The 21,355-nt window shown below is 41.3% G+C and overlaps 1 protein-coding gene and 1 pseudogene across 1 annotated transcript in view; both read left to right on the top strand.

Annotated features, from left to right (window-relative positions):
• Positions 1-21,355, top strand: part of LHFPL2 (lipoma HMGIC fusion partner-like 2) — a 286,468-nt gene that overhangs the window by 52,509 nt on the left and 212,604 nt on the right. The window lies entirely within an intron of this gene.
• LOC105548267 lies at positions 3,166-4,279 on the top strand (annotated as a pseudogene).

Genomic DNA, 21,355 nt, shown 5'->3' with positions numbered 1-21,355 from the left:
CTAGTTTTGAAGTGGATTGATGCTTTGGTTTTGAAGTAGATTGATGCTCTGATCACGTGGGGATTTTGATCCATGGGTAACTGTTTTTGAGCTCTGAGAAGCAACCCAAATCCCAGGAAGCCTCAGGCTCCTGCAGCTACACCCCAGGTGGGAACAGCCTGAGGCAAAAGGCCATATTTGTGTCCCTCTGACATTCTACATTGAGCTAAGTCTGTGGTTGGAGTTGGCAGGTGGCAGGGAATGGGCTGTGCTACTTGTGGAAGCCTCCAACAAGAGCTGCAAAGGAAACATCGCTCAGGCTGGGTCAGACACCAAGTCCGTGAAAGTCTAATTCCAGCAGGAGCAGCCAGGCCCCACCAGGCCTGGGTCTCCCTCTTCCCTGTGGAGCAAGGCTTATTTTAGGCTCCCTCCAACTCTGTGGTTCCACATCCTGAGTGAGCATCCATACTCTCTCCCCCTTGAAGAGCCAGGAGTTAATGTCCTCTGGCCATCTTAGTGCCTGGTCTTGGTGGCACCCACCCCTGTCCCTTGGGAGTCCTTTCCGACTCCTACGGTGTCTTTCCGTTCTCGTGAATCCTCTCCCACATGTGTGAGCTTGGGATTATTATCTTTGTTTTAGAAAGGAGAAAACTGAGGTGTGAGCAGGAGATAGAATTTCTCTGTGGGCCCAAGGCTTGTGGGTGGCTGAGCTGGGACATGAATCTGGATCACCAGACTCCAAGTTCAGTGCTCTCCCTACGCTCGTGTAAATGTCTCTTCAGCAAGAACTGGTGCCAGGGGGCAGGAAGTGTACTAGGGCTCCTCTTGAAACAGGTTTCCTCCCCCCTCAGCAGGAGAGCAGGCAGCATGGGGCTTCAGTAAATATTTGTTGAATTGAGACTGCATAGGAAGGATGATGGGGAACAGGGAGCTGGTGAGGCCAGGAGGCCAGGAAGGCAGCCACACACAGCAGCAAACCCCTCCCTGCCCAGCCGGGGCACTTCATGCTCATGTGTTGGGAGTGGAATTTTGTTAGATGAGACCATTACCTTTACTGGTTATAGGTGTTGTTGTTGTTCTTATTGTTCAACTCCACCACTAGTATTCTTCCTTCTCTCCAGATTCCAACTGTGCAACTGCAGAAAAGAGAAGGTCAACAGACTCCTGAAGGTAATCATGTCTTCTTCCTGTTCAAAGTAATTTTCATGCTTACATATCTGCCTCATGGTATCTATCAGTTAGCTCTTTCCATAATAATCCTACATAATAAATAACCACAAAGCCTCAGTGACATGTAATGGTAAACATTTATTTTGCTCTTGTGTCTGGGGTGGCCAGCAGAGCAGCTTTGTGGGAGTGCCTCTCACTGCTAAGAGTCAGCTGGCTGTCAGCTGGGTGACTGGGATGACTCAGCTCAGCTCCTTCAGCAGGCTGGCCCAGGCGTGTTCTCACGGCATGCTAGAGGAACATAAGAGGCAGTGGGATCATGCAAGTACTTTGTGATCCTCTGTTTGGGAGCTGTTGTTAACATCCCATATAGCAAAGCCCAGATTCGAAAGGTAGGGAAATTGGCCATCACTTTAGTGAGAGCATCTATAGAGTGACATGGCAAAGGATGTTGGATACAAGGAATGTTGCAAATAGCATGCTCATCCTGGTCCTGACTGGCATTAGGCTCACTCCATAGAGAAGATAAACTCCTGGCGGGGCACGGTGGCTCACACCTGTAATCCCAGCACTTTGGGAGGCCAAGGTGGGCGGATTGCAAGGTCAAGAGATGGAGACCATCATGGCCAACATGGTAAAACCCCATCTCTACTAAAAATACAAAAATTAGCTGGGCATAGTGGCATGTGCCTGTAGTCCCAGCTACTCGGGAGGCTGAGGCAGGAGAATCGCTTGAACCTGGAAGGCGGAGGTTGCAGTGAGCCGAGATTACACCACTGCACTCCAGCCTGGGCAACAGAGCAAGACTCAGTCTAAAAAAAAAAAAAAAAAGAAGAAGATAAACTCCTGTGTTAGCAACCCCAACATAGTGATGATTTACAACCACCAAAGGCAAATCTTCATCCCCATAAAATATCTACAGAAAGATCTCTGTTGAGTGTTCAAAACAAAAATAGGTTTATCACAAAGGTGTTTTTTATTTGCTTTGTTTTGGTTTTTCAGGCAAGTGTTCAAAGATAATTCTCTAGGAGTCTCTCCTGTTTTCTTCATGTCTTGTGAGCAGGGACTTAACTGTCACTTGTTCCTAGTTATTTTTTCAAGCATGTTTGTATGATTCCCATAGGGAGCCTATTTCCATGACAGCATCTCCTGCTGTCAACCCTGGTCCCTATCAAGGATGGCCATCATCAGACTTCTCAAAGATGTCAGTGCCTCCCTCACCTATACCCTTGTTACTCTACTGACAGGAATACTCTCTCTGCCTTCCTGAGGAATACAACACAGTGGTGGCTCCTATGGTTTTGCGTCAATCCACTCTAACATTCCCACATATCTGAACTTTCTGAACCCTTCATGAATACTATGCTGAGGCAATATCAGCATTTTCACCTCATTTCTTTTGGGCCATTGTTAGCAGAAACTTTAAGGAGCTATTCTAGCCGTCTATTAGGACAGGTTCTAGGTGTCTTTTCCCTGATGTTAAACTTCAAGTCATGAGAGAGGGCTCCTATATCAATACATTGCCCTCCATCCCATCTTATTTATATTCTAGTCTTACCAGAAATACACACTTGCCACCCTCCATCCACACACACAGTCTTATTCCTTTAAGATCTACATCCCTATGTGATCCTTGGTTGCTACTGGGACACATTAACCAAGCCCGGCAATGTCTTTGGTATGTTAGATATTTACTCTTGGAGCAGGGAGCTGTGTTTCTCTATTCAGACTGTGCTGAGACATAATCTTCGTAACTGGTCTGAAGACAATAAAAAGAGGCAGGGTCATCTTGAATAGTACAGATCAGGTGAAGCTTTAGCAGGGTTCCCAGGCAAGGGGCATCTGCTCTGGTCTGCAAGGGGAGAGAATTCAGAGAAGCATGAGAGCTTACGTCTCAGATTCATGCATCCAAATATCTCTAAATCAAGTCTCAGAGTCTCCCTTTTTCTATCAGGGCCCTGACTTTTACCATAAAAGACTTATTGGCATTTCCACCCTTTGGGCTGTCTGAGCAGCACCATGGTGGTTGGCAAGAACAAGTGCCTTACGAAGGCAGCAAAAAAAGAGCCAAGAAGAAAGTGGTTCCATTTTCTAAGAAAGATTGGTATTATGTGAAAGCACCTGCTATGTTCCATATAAGAAATATTGGAAAGACTCTAGTCACCAGGACCCAAGGAACTAAAACTGCATCCGATGGCCTCAAGCGTCATGTGTTTGAAGTGAGTCTTGCTGATTTGCAGAATAATGAAGTTGCATTTGGAAAATGTAAGATGATTACTGAAGATATTTGGGCAAAAACTGCCGAACTTCCATGCCATGGATCTTACCCATGACAAAATGTGCTCCATGGTCAAAAAATAGCAGACAATGATTGAAGCTCATGTCAATGTCAAGACGACCACTGGGCAGTGGCTCACGCCTATAATCCCAGCCCTTTGGGAGGCCAAGGCAGATGGATCACCTGATGTCAGGAGTTCAAGACCAGCCTGGCCAACATGGTGAAACCCCATCTCTACTAAAAATACAAACATTAGCCAGGTGTGGTGGTGGACACCTGTCATCTCAGCTACTCAAGAGGCTGAGGCAGGAGACTCACTTGAACCTGGGAGGTGGAGGTTGCAATGAGCCAAAATCACACCACTGCATTCCACCTGGTTGACAGAGTGAGACTCCATCTCAAAAAAAAAAAAGAAAAGAAAAGAAAAAAGGCTACCAATGGTTACTTGCTTTGCCTGTTCTATGTTGATTTTACTTAAAAAAAAAACACACACACACACACACAACAATGAGATATAGAAGACCTGTTATGTTCAGCATCAACAGGTCTGCCAAATCCTGAAGAAGATGATGGAAATCATGACCTGGGAGGTGCAGACAAATGACTTGAAAGCATTGGTGAATAAATTGATTCCAGACAGTGCTGAAAAGACACAGAAAAGGCTTGCCTATCTATCCCCTCCACGATGTCTTCGTTAGAAGACTAAAAATGCTGAAGAAGCCCAAGTTTGAATTGGGAAAAGTCATGGAGCTTCATGGTGAAGGTAGTAGTTCTGGAAAAGCCACTGGGAATGAGACAGGTGTTCAAGTTGAATGAGCTGATGGATATGAACCACCAGTCCAAGAATCTATTTAAAGTTCAGACTTATAACAGTGGGACATAAAAAGTCCTATTTGTTTAAAAAAAAAAAAAAGACTTGTTGAAGCCATGAGTTAGCTGTCCTTTGCAGTTCTGTCACCCTTATAATCAGCTCCTGGGACCGATTTTAACCACATTCTACCCTACAATGGCTAGAGGCCTCTGGCTTTCACATCATACCTCAGTTGATACTTAGCTAACCTGAATCATTTGTTTGTCAAGACTTCCAAAGAGTTAACAAAATCTGACCAGTTCCCAAATCTTTGTAATTTTATTGCCCCAACTCCATTCAAGTGTCAAAGTTGTCACATAACCCAATGTGTCACCTTCTACCTGTACCTGTGCAGGTGACAGTCTTGGTGACTGTGATATTACTGCCTGCCCAGGCTATCACCACTGCACTCCAAAATCCCATCCTGAGAGGCTGATTTTTAACACCACTGTTACCAACTCTCATAGCTTGGTTCTCTTACAGGCAGAATCTGAGACAAAGGTCATATCAGGTAGTTTACTTGGTAGTGATACACAGGAACAGGAGTGAGGAACCAGGGGAATAAGACCAGATAAGATGGAAACCAGTAGAAGGGAAAAATATATAAGAATACAGGCCTCATCCCACTCCCAGTGAGACTGAGTATTACACATGATCTGTTTTTGATGTTTTAATAAGTATATATTTCCTAGGTAATTTTGAATTTTAATTTTTAATGATTCACAATATTTTTCTCATGTTTTAAAATTTTTATTCTATTTGTGGGTTTTTTTTTTCCTGTCCTTTGCTCATATGTTAAGATCCAGGGTTGGTTTTTCAAAAAATATATATTGGACCAGCATTGTAGCTCATGCCTGTAATCCCAGCACTCTGGGAGGACAAGGCAGGAGGATCACTTGAGCCCAGGAGTTCAAGACCAGCCTGGCCAACATGGCAAACCCTGTCTTTATGAAAAATAAAAAAAAATTAGCTGGGCGTAGTGGCAGATGTCTGTGGTCCCACCTACTCAAGAGGCTAAAGTGAGAAGATTCCTTGAACCTGGGAAGTCAAGGCTGCAGTGAGCAGTGACCAGTGACCAAATCACCTCACTCTGGCCTGGGTGACAGGATGAGATCCTGTCTCAAAAAAAAAGAAAAAGAAACGAATTTATCTTTAAAAAGCCATTTTCATAGTCACTCTCATATATTATTGGTAGGCCAAACACTGATAAAACATTTCTGGAAAGCCTTTTGCAATTTGTATCAATAACTTAATTTTTTCACCTACTGTAATTTCTCAAAGACAAGCTAAACTTGAGTCACAGGAACAGGGTAGGTTTCTGGGTGCCTGACATCGGAGTCAAGGTAATGCAGGGTTGATTTTTCATGGATATTTCTCCCCAGTTTGTTGCTTATATTTGTTGTTGTCAGTGATGTTTTGGGGCATTAGAAATTTTAAAGTTTCATCTGGTTGAATCTGTTAACTTTAGAAAGTCATTCCCCTGTCAGAAATCAGAAAATTTTCACTCATGTTTTCTTCTAGTTTTCTTCTGGAGATTTGATATTTTTAAAATATTTAACTCCTAATGCAATGATAGAACCAGCTAACATAAAAAATGTAATAAAATAATACCAAGTGCTGGAGAGGATGTGGAGAAATGATCTCTCATACATAGTTGGGGAGTGTGTAAAATGATATAATCATTCTGGAAAATAGTCTGGTAGTTTCTTCCCAAAGTGAGCTTTACCATATTACCCAGCAATTACATTCTTGTACTTTTTATCCTAGAGAAATAAAAACATTCACACAAAAGGCTGTGTGTCAATTTTCATAATAGATTTATTCATAATAGCAAAATACTGGAAACAGCCCAAATGTCATTCAATTGGTGAATGGCTGAACAAACTCAGGTATAAGCATAAAATAGAATATTCATCAGCAATAAAAAGGAATCACCTATTGATGCATATAACAATTTAGATGGACTTCAAGGGTATTATTTTTAGTGAAAGAAGACAATCTCAAAAAGTTACATATTGTGTGATCCCAATTACGTGACATTTTTGAAATGACAAAGGTTTAATATAGAGAATAGTTAGTGGCTGTCAGGGACAGGAATGTATGTGTGTTTGAGGTTGGGAATAGCAAGGAGTGGGAAAGAAGGGGTAGAAGTGAATGCAAATACAAAGAGGTAGCATGATGGAGTTTTTTTGTGGTGATGAAACAGTTCTTAACCTTGTTTGTGGTAGTGGTTACACCAGTCTGTTAATGGGATAAAATTGCATGCAAAAAAACTTATGTCCATACAAAAACCTGCACATAGATGTTTACAGCAGCTTTTTAAATAAAACTTGGGAGTGCCAAGATGTCCTCCAGCAAGTGAATGGATAAATAAACTGTGGTACAACCAGACAATGGACTATCATTCAGTACTAAAAATAAATGAGCTATCAAGCTATGAAAAGACATGGAGGAAACAAACACCTATCACTAAGTGAAGGAAGCTAATTTGAAAAGGCTGCAAACTGTATGATTCCAACTATATGACATTCTATTGTAGAAAAGGCAAAACTAGAGAGACTGTAAAAAGATCAGTGGTTGCCAGGGATTAGGGATCAGGAGAGACAATGAATACGTAGAACACAGAAAATTTTTAGGACAGTGAAACTACTCTGCCCGAAGGCATAATGGTGAATCCGTATCACTATAAGTTTGTCCAGACCCACAGAAGGTACACCAAGAGTGTAAACTACAGATTCCGGGTGATAATGACGTGTCAAGGTTGGTTAACCAGCTGTGACAGATGTACTACTCTAGTAAGGAACGTTGCCTGTGTTAGGGCAGGAGGTATATGGGAAATCTCTGTATCTTTTACTCAATTTTGCTCTGAACCTAAAACTGCTCTGTAAAAAAAACAAAGTTCCTTTAAACAAATGAACAGATAAATAAGTAATAAGTGAAATTTACTTTTAAAATTGCATAGGACTACACATATACACATACACAAATCATGATTTTTAAAACAGTGAAAAAAAAAGCAAATTGTGTTTTTTTGTTTGTTTGTTTTTGAGACGGAGTCTTGCTCTGTCGCCCAGGCTGGAATGCAATGGCACAACCTTGACTTGCTACAACCTCCACCTCCCGGGTTCAAGCGATTCTTGTGCCTCAGCCTCCTGAGTAGCTGGGATTACAGGCTCCCGCCACCACGCCTAGCTAATTTTTGTATTTTTAGTAGAGACTGGGTTTCACCATGTTGCCCAGACTGGTCTTGAACTCCTGACCTCAAGTGATCTGCCCACCTCGACCTCCCAAAGTGCTGGGATTACAGGCATGAGCCACCACACTGGCCACAGTGTGTACTCGAATTAATGATAATGATCCATTTCCTGGTTTTGATATTTGATATGGCAGCTACAGAAGATGTTATCTTTGGGGGAAGATGGGCAAAGAGTACACAGAACTCTGTACTATCTTTTCAACTTCCTTTGAGTTTATATTACTTAAAAATAAAAAAGAACTTAAACATTTAACTCTTAATCTGAAATTTATGTTGTATATGGTATAAGGTGAGAATACTAAAGTGATTTATATTCACATGGTTAACTGAAGATCCTAGTGTTATATCTTAATTAATACATACCTGCCCCACTAATCTGTGGAACCTGCTATGAGATTCATTAAACACTTTAAAATTCTGGGATCTGTTTCTAATTCACCTAACTTTATTGTTCTGTGTTTTCTTGAATGTGTGCAAGGATTAAACTGATTTGATTATATATAACATATATGTCACATATATATTATATATCATATATGTCACATATATAATATATATTATATATCATATATGTCACATATATAATATATATTATATATCTTTATTTGAGACAGAGTCTTGCTTTGTTGCCCAGGCTGGAGTGCAGTGGTGCTCTCAGCTCACTGTAACCTCTGCCTCCTGGGTTCAAATGATTCTCTTGCCTCAGCCTCCCGAGTAGCTGGGACTACAGGCATGTAACACCATGCCTTTGGTAGAGACAGGTTTCACCATGTTGGCCAGGTTGGTCTAAAACTCCTGGCCTCGAGTAATCTGCTTGCCTTAGCCTCCCAAAGTGCTGGTATTACAGGTGTGAGCCACCACGCTCGGCCGCCAGTCAAGTTTTGATTATATTTACTTTATGATTTAATTATATTTACTTTCAATAGCTAGCAACACTAGTGATTCCTTACTAAAGAGGTGGAAAAGAAAGAAAACCAATATTTTCTGAACAAGACTAAGATCTTCACATGGATTATATCACTTAATCCTCCCAATACTCATATGTAGTAGGTTCTATTATTATTCCCATTTTACAGATGAGCAATAAGAGGCTCAGAGAAATTAAGTAATCATTCAGGATATCAAGTTAGTAAGTGGCAGAGCTGGAATCAAACCCAGGCCTAGGATTCTAAACATTCTTCGCTCTGTTGCCCAGGCTGTCCTGAAGCCATTTTTCTGTCTCAGCCTCCCAAAGTGCTGGGCTTACAGGTGTGGGCCACCAAGCCTGTAATAACATTTTTTTAACCACCCCTCCATTCACAGACAGTTAGGTGTTCAATCTTTCCTATTAACAAATAGTGGGATAAAGAACACCCTTATACATAGTTTATTTCACATGTGTACAAGAATATCTGTACATTACATTCCTAACAGTGAAATTTCTGGACCTAAGTGATGGTGCAAGTATAATTTGGATAGTTGTTTTCCAAACTGCCTTCCAGAAAGTTGGATATATTCACACTTCTACCAACAATAACACAGTACCTGTCTCTGGAGCCCCTATCTGAATTTTCATCTGTGCCAGCAAGTGAAGGTAGTATTTAATTATATTTTATTATATTATTATGATAGTTTTAATTTGTATTTCTCATATTTTGTATAAGGGTGATCATGGGTTATTGGTCTTTTTCTTAATGTAGCAGCTCTTTATACATAAGGATTTTCCCCTTTACTTCTAATTTGAACTGCACATTTTTTCCCAGTGTGTCACTTTTCTTCTGATTCTGCTTACGCAGAGGGGTTGCCATGCAGAAATTTTTTTCTTTTCATATAATCAAGTTTGTCAGTCTTGTCTTTTATAGTTTCTGAGCCTTACATCTGTATACTACTAGATTACAAAAAATAAAAGTGTCCTTTATCTCTTCTAGTAATTGTGTGGTTCTTTTACATTTTCAACTATCTAGAATTTATTTTGTTTGGATGGTTACCCAGTTGTCTCAATATAATTTTTTAAATGAGAATTTTTCCCTACTGATTTGAAATGCCAGCTGACTCTATACTGAATTTTCTGTTTTGTATTTAGCACTTTGGGATACTGAGGCAGGAGGACCACATCAAGCCAGCCTGGGCAATAGAGTAAAGAATATTTAGGCTGTTTCATTGTACTCGATGACTGTTTGTATTAATATATCAATACTACACAGTTTTTCTTTCTATATTTTGATAATATGTTTTGTTATCTGGTAAGGCTTATGCCCTGATCACGTTTCTTTTTCAAAATGGCAAGTTTGTTTATTTTTAATTTCACTGTAGTGCTGGGTGCATGCCTACAGGGGAGACCTGGCTCTCCATTCACTGTGGTGCTGGGCCCATGCCTACAAGGGACACCTGGCTCTCCAACCTTGCTTATGTGTTCTTCCCCAGCCCCAGTCCGTAGGGTCAGGTTCTCTAAGGACTGTACATTCAGAAAATGGTTCAGTAGAAATGTGAGCCCCTGGACCAGCACAGTGGCTTACTCCTGCAATCCCAGCACTTTGGAAGGCTGAGGCAGGAGGATCTCTTGAGTCCAGGAGTTGAAGACCAGCCTGGGCAACATAGTGAGACCTCTTCTCTACAAAAAATGAACACAATTAGCTATGCATGGTGGTGTGCACCTGTAGTCCCAACTACTGGGGAGGCTGAGGCAGGAGGATCGTTTGAACCCAGGCCATTAAGGCTGCAGTGAGCTGAGATCACACCACTGCACTCAGTGCAAGACCCTGTCTGAAAAAAAAAAGAAAAAAAAGAAAAGGAAAAAAAAGGAAATTTGAGCCCCCTTTATCCATTTCCCTTCATTGGAGGCTTCCTTAAAGGCCTTTACCAATAGTGTTTCTAAGTCCTAGGGGGATCTACCCTCCCCTGGACCAGGCACAGGGCTTCTTAAAGTACGTCTCTTGTTCAAGTTCTCAGAATAAGTTCTGAGGTTTGATGTTTTTCTCCAACTAATGTCAAATAGCGGGCCTGTAATTTTCCCAAATTTAAGAGTATTTTCCCCTGGCTTCCTGGCTGGCTCAGACTTGTGAAAATATTCTCAATTTCAACTTCACTTCCTTTAACATCGTGCAAGACAGTATGTGGCAAAGCCTTAGAATATAAAACGTTTCTGACATTTTCACTCTGCATCTTGCCAATTTCTCATTTGATTCTTTTTTCTTTTTATAAAGACAAATTAGAAAGCAATCACTCCATAACCTTTGGCTTTGTTATTTCTTTATTCTTTGTGCTACCCAGTCCTATTTCCCTATCTATCACTCTTCTCTATTGATTTTGGATGGTTTGGTGTTTGCCTTTGTGCTTTGCAAAGAGAGCCATTGATTTTGAATAGATCTAGAAATGATGGGAGCTCTTGGCAACATACCCAATCTTAGTGTTGCTACTAAAGGCATTAGACATAGCCTTGCAAGTGAGTTTACTGTCTCAGTCTACGATTATCAAAATAAAGACTGCTAACAGCTGTTGGCAAAGACCTTCAGAGTTATCATCTGCCTATTCATGACAATAAGAACTAGGAGAATGACCTGCTAAATGCCCTGCTGAACCACTGATGACAAGTATGTCTTTAATTTCAACTCCAAAAAGTAGGATATGGTGTAACAGAAAGAGAATACAATTTTTTTGGATAAAAATTCAGGATACCTGGCCGGATACGGTGGCTTACGCCTGTTATTCCAGTACTTTGGGAGGCCGAGGTGGGCAGATCACTTGAGGTCAGAAGTTTGAGACCAGCCTGGCCAATATGGGGAAACCCCATCTCCACTAAAAATATGAAAATTAGCTGGGTGTGGTGGTGAGTGCTGTAATCCCAGCTACTTGGGAGGCTGAGGCAGGAGAATTGCTTGAACCAGGGATGCAGAGGTTGCAGTGAGCCAAGATTACACCGCTGCACTCCAGCCTGGGCGACAGAGTGATACTCCATCTCAAAAAAATAGAATTATTATTTAAAAAAATAAAAAGAAAGTCAGGAGACCTTAATATAGTCTTGATGTGCTCCAGCTAGGTGGAATTCCTCACCAGGCTCTGGAGAGAAAAGCTGCTGAAGAACTCATGAATAGAAAGTTGTAGGATATAGACCATTCAAAATTGTCTCTAGGCTGGGCGCAGTGGCTCATGCCCGTAATCCCAGCACTTTGGGAGGTTGAGGCAGGTGGATCAGCTAAGGTCAGGAGTTTGAGACCAGCCTGGCCAACATGGTGAAACCCTCACTCTATTAAAAATACAAAAATTAGCTGGGCATGGTGGCGTGTGCCTGTAATCCCAGCTACTTGGAAGGCTGAAGCAGGAAAATCACTTGAACCCGGGAGGCAGAGGCTGCAGTGAGCCGAGATGGTGCCACTGCACTCCAGCCTGGGTGACAGAGCAAGACCATCTCAAAAAAATAAAGATTGTCTGTAAATGATAAGGACCAGAGATAATGTGGGTAGCTAGGGCTATCTTATCCTTTTATCTTTCTTGATCGCATATTATTCATTGGATTTTCACCTGGTCTCTGGAGTCAATCATATGACAAATTAGGTGGCCAAAGGGCAAACAGTAGAAAAAAATGAAGGAAAAAAATGTAAGTCATCCCCGGGCTAGAGGACCATATGATGAACAGTTGAGAGGTACCTATAAATATGTGGGAAGGTTGATGGGGAGGGGTCAGGTTGGCCAGCTTCCCAGCCCCAGAGACGGTGCCATGGGATGGGCATAAGGAAGCCTTTGCCCAGGACATGTCTAAGGTACCCACTGTGGCCCACTTGAAGCCTGCCGGGCTTAGCTGCCCGACTGTGTCTTCCCTTACTTAAGGCCACTCTTGTCGGTGGCCCTGCCTCTGGTGGAGTGAGGAGGTGCTTTGCCATGTAAAGCACTTTTGATTTCATGGGCTGACTATGATGGTGCTCCAAGGGAGTATACCAAAATCAGAGATGTTCCTGCTCTTTGACTCAGCAATTCCCAGGTAAAACTTGAGAGAGTGTTGATTTGAAAAATTGGATTTTCATTTGCTTGGGCTATGGAGCAAAATGAGATACACCTTCCATGTCCCCCTAAAACCATCCATAAATTCTGCGATTCTCACGGGAAGGGATAATTTTAGTGAAACTGGGGAAGGAGCTCGCCTATGTGGAAAGGGGTAAATCAATAGGAGGCTGAATAGTAAGAGCTGTGATGACGCTTAGGTTGGTGAGTTGATTCACTTACCAGTGAAGCAAGATTGCCCTGGGCAAACTTTCCAAAACAGAAGGAGAAAAATGTGTCATGAACACTCACCCATGTGACCTGAGGCTGAGTCATCCATGGTTGATTCCAATTCATTATGCCTTTTATCTTTCTGGATATTCAGGGAAAGCAAGGGTCCTTTGTCCAGCTAGAAGCCAGACATCTTTTTGAAACCGTCTTACTCTTGAGTTGCATCTAATGGGCCATTCTCACATTGGTGAGTCACTGTGTCTCAGACCAGCCTTCCACCCTCATCCAGCTCTTCCTCAACCGGAATGGCCCCAACTCTTTCCTCACTGATTGCGTGCCTTCTGGGCGCTGTTTGTGGGGCCGGTGTGGGTGTGGCCGGGAGCAGGCAGTCTCTCTCCTGTGGTTGAGCACATTTCCAGGCTGATGAGGAGAGACCCTGCCCACATCACACCCTAATGTACCTTACCCCACTCTCCTTAACTGTGAGATGACTCACATGTACTCTTGGTGGAGTATTTGGGATCCTGGAATCTTATAACATTCAATGCAACTTGTTACCTTCCACAATTCTTACCTCACCCAATCTTTGATTGAAAGAATAAAACAAATATAAAATCCTGGGTATCATCTCAGTTCAGGGAAAAAACCAGTCTTCTTTAATCTGATAAAGGAGACTACCTAAATCCTACTGAGAATGGATAATACATGATGAAATATATATATGTGTGTGTGTATATATATGTGTGTATATATATGTGTGTATATATATGTGCATATATATATATATATTTCTTTTTTTTTTTTTGAGACAGAGTCTCACTCTGTCACCCAGGCTGGAGTGCAGTGACAAAATCTCAGCTCACTGCAAGCTCCACCTCCCAGGTTCAAGCCATTCTCCTGCCTCAGCCTCCTGAGTGGCTGGGACTACAAGCACCCGCCACCACGCCTGGCTAATGTTTTATATTTTTACTAGAGATGGGGTTTTACTGTGGTAGCCAGAATGGTCTCGATCTCCTGACCTCATGATCCACCCACCTCAGCCTCCCAAAGTGCTGGGATTACAGGCATGAGCCACCGCACCTGGCCATGATGGAATATATTAATCAACAGTGAAAATAAAGGAATTACAGCTACATGAAGTAAAATGGATAAATCTTAGAAACAATGCTGAGTGAAAAAAACTCAAGTCCTGGAATCTCTCTATATAAGAATACAGCAATTGCATAAAGATAAAATCTAGCTACGTGAATATTATAGATATTTTGGTAATTTGTAGAAAACACCGTGTATGTGTGTATTAGTTTCCTGTCACTGCTGTAACAAATTACCACAAACTTGGTGGTTTAGAGCAACAGATTATTATATTACGCTCTCACAGTTCTGTAGGCCAGAAGTCTGAAATCCATTTCACTGGGCTAAAAATCAAGGCGTTGGCAGCGCTGTGCTTCCTCCAGAGGCCCTGGGGAAGAATGTGTTCCTTGCCTCTTCCAGTTTCTTGTGGCTGCCAGCATTCCTTGGCCATATCCCTCTAGTGTCTGCTTTGTGGTCACATGGCCTTCTCTTCTATAGTCAATCCTCCCTCTGCCTCAATTCATTAAGACACTTGTGATTGTTTTTAGGGTCCAACTGGATAATCCAGGATCATCTCCCCAGTTCAAGAGCCTTAACCGAATCATAACTGCCAAGTCTTGGCCATTCACTGTAACATTCCCAGGTTCCAGGGATTAGAATGTAGACATCTCAGGGGTTCATTGTTCAGCCTATCACTGTGTGTGTGTGTGTGTGTGTGTGTGTGTGTGTGTTTGTGTGCATGCACATTTTTTTCTTGGAATGATAAATACCAAGTTTAGCAACAGTGGTGCTGGAACAGATTTGTACAGGCTTGCCAGGATCGACTCCATACATCTCTTCCAGCTCTGCACTCAGCTACTTTAGGTTGGTAACTTGACATCAGTCACGTGGGATTACTTACACCGTGGAAATTGACAAGAACTACAAATCAGTGTTTTTTCCCAGAGAACTGGTTTACACTGTCAGTAGCGTGGTTACCTTCTTAGTGGAAAAGGCAGAGCAGTGGAATTAGGTTTGGTAATGCTTCAGTTTTTAAATTGGATGGTGTGTTAACAGGTGTTTGTTTTACTATTATGCTTTAAATGTACATGGGTTTTTTTGTGTGTTTTTTGTTTTGGTTTTGGTTTTTTTTTTTTTTTTTTTTTCATGACAGAGTCTCACTCTGTCGCCAGGCTGGAGTGCAGTGGTGCAATCTCTGCTCACTGCAACCTCTGCCTCCTGGGTTCAAGCAATTCTCCTGCCTCAGCCTCCCGAGTAGCTGGGATTACAGGCCTGTACCACCATGCCTGGCTAATTTTTTTTTTCTTTTTTAGTAGAGATGGGGTTTCACCGCGTTGACCAGGCTGGTCTTGAACTCCTGACCTCAAGTAATCCACCTACCTCAGCCTCCCAAAGAGCTGGGATTACAGGAGTGAGCCACCGTGCCCAACCTGTACATAGGTTTTATATACAGACATAATACTGATTTTTTTAGGAGAAAAAATGGAAAGCAGCAGGAAGTTTCTGATCTTTCAAAAAAGAAATAAAACTATACCAAAGACTGGTAAGAATGTGGAGACAGTCCACCTTTCATATGTTGCTGGCAGGAATGTAAAATGACACAGATACTCTGAAAAATAGAAAGGCAGTTTTCTTTTCTTTCTTCTTTCTTTTTTTTTTTTTTCTTTTTTTTTTTTTGGAGACGGAGTCTTGCTCCGTCACCCAGGCTGGAGGGCAGTGGTGACATAATCTTGGCTCACTGCAGCCTCTGCCTCCTGGGTTCAAGCCCTTCTCCTGCCTCAGCTCCCAGGTAGCTGGGATTACAGGTGCACACCACCACACCTGGCTAATTTTTGTATTTTTAATAGAGATGGGGGTTTCCCCATGTTGGCCAGGCTGGTCTTGAACTCCTGACCTGAAGTGATCTGCCTGCCTCGGCCTCCCAAAGTGCTGAGCCGCAAAGCGTGAGCCACCATGCCCAGCCAGTATGGCAGTTTTCTACATAGCTAAACATATTCTTACCATCCCAGCAATTGCATTAGTGGAAATTTATCCCAGATAAATTAAAACATATCCATACAAAACCTTGACATAATGTTCATAGCAGGTTTACCTGTAGTAGCCCCAAACTGGAAACAACCAAAATGTCTTTTAATAGGAGAATGGTTAAACAAACTATTGTGCTGAATTATTGATACATGCAAAAACTTGAATGGACCTCAAAGACATTATGCTGAGTGAAAAAAAGCCAATCATAAAGGTCACATATTATATGAATTTACTTATATTACATTCTCAAAATGACAAAATTATGGGTCACCATGCCTTATCTGAAGCAAGCTTCCCCATTATAATCTGATCATCAGTCTGGGGAGCAAATATAGTATTTCTTCCTTACCCTGACCTGCTGGACTTTCCTCTTCTGTACCTGCTTTTAAATCTCTGTCCAAAGCTGCCTTGGGGCAGAGGTGTTATACCTCTTTTCTCATAAAGCAGTGTTTGAACACTGATCCTGTAAAGCAGAAAATGCCCTTTATCATGGACACTGAGCACTGAGCAACAGTTTAATAAGATTTCCTGACAAAAGCAGCCCACTGAATTGGATGTTTTCTCTTTCTTTTATTATCATATTTGAATTTCCCCCAGCCAGATGACTGATAACAATTCTGTTTCTCTTCTTTTCCAATAAGTAAATTTGCGACTCAAGAATATCCCCTCAACAGGCCAGGAAATTCCATCTTTGATAAACGAGTGGGTAGAATTAATGGAGGAAGAACTTGCTGATCAGGGATTCTCAGTGTGTTAGTCTGTTTTCATGCTGCTAATAAAGACATACCTGAGACTGGGTAATTTATATGGGAAAAAGGTTTAACGGACTCACAGTTCCACATGAGTGGGGAGGCCTCACAACTGTGGCGGAAAGCAAGGAGGAGCAAGTCATATCTTACATGGATGGCAGCTGGCAAAGAGAGAGCTTGTGCAGGGAAACTCCTGTTTTTAAAACCATCAGATCTCATCAGACTTATTCACTATCATGAGAACAGCACGGGAAAGACCTGCCCCCATGATTAAATTATCTCCCACTGGGTCCTTCCCACAACACGTGGGAATTATGGGAGCTATAAGATGAGATTTGGGTGGGGACACAGAGCCAAACCATGTCACTCAGTTTATAACATACAGAATCACAGCCTCTTAGCAGAGGAGATCTTGCAGTACCATGCACTACATTGGGGCTGGTGCCTGGGACTAGAGCAATTTCAGGCTATGGCCCCTCCCCCCACCATTCTTCCCTCTGTATTTCTGCAGATTCCTGCTGGGAACCAATGCCTATTAATGAGGTTTCTACTTCTAGCCTATGAGTTAACATTCTTTTTGTAAATTAATTTTTAAATATTTTATCTAAACAAAGATAAAGCCAAATTGTATTTAAAGGCTCATGAAGGAGGACTGTATTCCTCTGCTTCAGAATTTAGTCTCATGCCTCAGAGGCAAAACTTTGAACTTCAGCTGTTTCTTCTGATATTTGCCATATTTACACTGCCATTACAGACACCTCAATTTTAGATATTATCTCTTGACTTTCTAACGAATGGCAGAATGGGGATTTAGCTCCCTTTCTCTATCATCCCCACTTGCCTTGTCTCAATATAGTGTCACAACTTTTTAATTCAATTGATATTTGGCTGGGTGCAGTGGCTCATGCCTGTAATCCCAGCACTTTGGAAGGCCGAGGCTTAGCTTAGGGCCAGGAGTTCGAGACTAGCCTGGCCAACATGGTGAAACCCCATCCCTACTAAACTTACAAAAATTAGCCAGGCATGGTGGCACAAACCTGTGGTCCCAGTTACTCAGGAGGCTGAGGCACAAGAATCACTTGAACCCAGGAGGTGGAGTGAGCCGAGATCATGCCACTGCACTGCAGCCTGGGTGACAGTGAGACTCTGTCTCAAAAATTTTAAAAATAAAAATAAATATATATTTAGCTTTTACATTTTATGTTCCCAGGCAAGTTAAGTGGTATAATTATATTTCCTCCATTTTACAATATTTTGCTTATCTGCAGTTATTATTTGCATTTATTTTTTTCTTACTTTTACTCTTGTACATATGTGTCCCTTAGTCTTTCTAGACCCTCTCACAAAATTATAAAATTACTCTTAAAACAATTTTCTACATGGTAGAATCTATCAGATTATCTAATCAGTTTTTTTAACCTAGACGTTACCTTTTCAGAGCCCAGAGCCCTTCTAGCCTAAGCAGGTCGTTAAGACAGTTAAGAGTGCAAAAGATTTATGAAGGAGCAATTGCTCTGAAAGGAAAAGGAAATTAAGAATTGGACAGGGGAGCTGCTGCCCTGAGTTGCAAACCTGACAAAGATTCCACCAGCCCAATGGGGAGTGCCAGTGCAAACACTGTCCTTTGGAGACACTCACATTATTTCTTCAACATCTTGTTTAGTCATTGACTAAGGGCTACCCCAAGAACAATGTGACCTTGGCTCAAAAGTTGAGGCAGATCCCAAAGGAACTACTAGCTATAGATTGTCAGCTAATCACACCGTTTTCAGTTGGGCAGCAAGAGCAACAAGTCATTTTCTGAAGGGGATCTGAGCAGTGCCTTTTTTTTTAAGATAGAGTTTTGCTCTTATCACCAAGGCTGGAGTACAATGGCACGATCTTGGCTCACTGTAAACTCTGCCTCCTGGATTCAAGCTATTCTCCTGCCTTAGCCTCCCAAGTAGTTGGGATTACAGGCATGCACCATCACACCCAGCTAGTTTTCGTATTTTCAGTAGAGACGGGGTTTCACCATGTTGGTTAGGCTGGTCTCGAACTTCTGGCCTCAGGTGATCCACCCACCTCAGTTTTCCAAAGTGCTGGGATTACAGGCATGAGCCACCATGCCCAGCCTTGAGCAGTGCCTTTCTAGGTCTGTACAGATCCCATTTTCGGAATCCCACGTGTTCCTCTTTCTTGTTTTACACCCTCATTTTGGTGGAGCACATTTTTAGTAGTTGCTGAAATGTAAAGTTTTTGAGACTTAGGATGTCTTAAAATGTCATTTTACCCTCATACTTGACAGTTTGGGTATAGAATTCTGTATCTCTTTGACTTATAATTTTGATAGCTCTATTGTGTTTTAAGTTCTGATGCTGCTGTTGATAAATCTGATACTATTCTGTTTCCTACTCTTTAAATTTTCACTTTTTTCCCCCACTATTTTTCTTTCTCTGGAAACTTTTAGGATCTACTCTTTATTCTCAGTGTAATTTCCATCGTAATTTAAAATAACATGACTTGGTGAACCTTGTTAATTCATTAGGTTGGGCATACAATTCTCATGTTCAATCTGGAGAATAATTTCATTAAATACTGAGAAATATCTTTTATTATATATTTAATAATTTTCTTTATTTTTTTCTGATCTCTCTTTCTTGACTCCTATTAGTCAGATATAGAATTTTCTAGATTGACTCTAACTTTTTTGATATTTTCTCTCCTATTGCCTATCTTTTGTCTTTTTCATCATCTCTCTGGGAGATATTTTATCTTTCAATCTTTCTGTTAAATTTTTATTTCAGCTATCAAGGGCATTTTTTCAATACTCAAATTGTTTTTTCATAACATCCTGTTCTTGTTTCATGTTTTCTCCCATTTCTTTGAGGATATTAGAATTCTTTTAATATTCTGCTCTCTGTAATATCTCTATTTCCTCTAGATCCTTTTTTTCTTTTCTTGTGTGTTTTGTTTTGTCTTTTATGTTGGAGGAATCTGTTGACCTTAATTGTCTGATCAAATTTAATAGTGACATATTATGGAGCTCATTGATAGTTGTTTAATGGTAGTCCCTGCTGTAGAGAGACCAAGTGGTAAACTATTCTTTAATTGCAAGTCCTAAAATGTCAGGGTTTGTAGACCTTTTCTTTGGAATCTTTACATTTCTTTCAAAGAAAAAGACTCCAGTCTTCCACCTGTGTGCTACTTTACTGGCTGCCATTGTTTTCCAGTGGAGAAAGAGACTGAGGGACTCGTTAGTTTACTACTCAGACTTTTACTCAATCTTCCTATTTTCAATGGAACATCTCCCTTCCACCCTTCCCTAAGATCTAAGATGTGCTGATGTCCCAGAATGGGGAGCCTCTAATGTCCACTTTTTCCAGAGAATAAGTGTGTAATTTCCAGACTACGGGAGTGGGAGTGTTGGTGGGGGTGGAAGGAGTAGTTTCCTGCTCGGTGGGGGAGGGGAAAACATGGCATTATAAATTCTCTTTCCATGACTTTCAACCAGTCCTCTGTTTTTATTTCCATAATTAACCTACATTTTCCAAAATACCTGACACTCTTAATTCCAAAGACTTCCTAGGTTTCTGTAGTGTGAACTGGCTTGCTTCTCACTGATGCTTCCCTTTGAAAGTTCTTAGATTTCAACTTTTTCAGTTCTGTTCTACCAGTCACTACTCCTATATCCACTTTTTTCAAATATTTTATTTAACTTTATTTTTTGTAGAGACAGGGATCTCACTATGTTGCCCAGACTGGTCTTGAATTCCTGACTTCAAGTAATCTTCCCACTTTACCCTCCCAAAATGCTGAAATTACAGGCAGGAGCCACTGTGCCAGCTTCAGAACTTTTATACTTCTAAGTGGCTGTTGCCTCCTCTTCTTTGGACTATAATAACATACATATATATATTTTTTCATATGTCTTGACTGGTGGTCTTTTGGACAGAAGAGATATAAATGCACGTACTTAATGTACTATTTTTATTTTTTATTTTTATTTTTTTGAGACAAAATCTTGCTTTGTCACCCAGGCTAGAGTGCAGTGATGAGATCTTGGCTCACAGCAACCTCTGCCTCCTGGGTTCAAGCCATTCTCATGTCTCAGCCTCCTGAGTAGCAGGGATTACAGGTGTGTGCCACCATGCCCAGCTAATTTTTATATTTTTAGTAGAGATGGGGTTTCACCATATTCACCAGCCAGGATGGTCTCAAACTCCTGACCTCAGGTGATTCACCTGCCTCAGCCTCCCAAAGTGCTGGGATTACAGGTATGAGCCACTACACCTGGCCTAATGTACTATTTTTAATTTAAAATATCTGACACAAATTTTCAGTAGGCTTACAGGAAGTCCATACTGTTTTCCCTTTACCTTTATTTCAATTCTTGCAAACATTGGGTCATCTGTATGATGCATTTAGGAAAACTTACAGTTCCAGCATCCCATGACTCCCAGATAATGCTATTTCCTTAACTGTTCTAGAGGTAACAGCATTCTTTATGCAGTGGGCATGTCCATCAAAACTTCTGTGTGGTTATTTTCCTTGCTATTCTGGTATGTATTTTGCCATAACTTTGTTTTGGGACTCACATTTCAAGCTTTGTTATTAAAGATAGAATAGGAGTGAACATTGTGTAATGTCTTAACTTCCCAGTAGAAATCGTAAGGCCTAAGATTTTTAAACTCAAAGGTTAAAGGCCGGCTGCATAGAGAGTGTTTTCAGTAAAAGCAAAAGAACAATTTTTTTATAAGCACAAAAATATGTTCCCTACCTTCTCTAAGAGTCATAAAATTGCTCAGGGTAAA

Source organism: Mandrillus leucophaeus, unplaced genomic scaffold (assembly GCF_000951045.1).
Source record: "Mandrillus leucophaeus isolate KB7577 unplaced genomic scaffold, Mleu.le_1.0 Scaffold407, whole genome shotgun sequence".
NCBI lineage: Eukaryota > Metazoa > Chordata > Mammalia > Primates > Cercopithecidae > Mandrillus > Mandrillus leucophaeus.
This window is presented reverse-complemented; position numbering and strand designations above follow the sequence as displayed.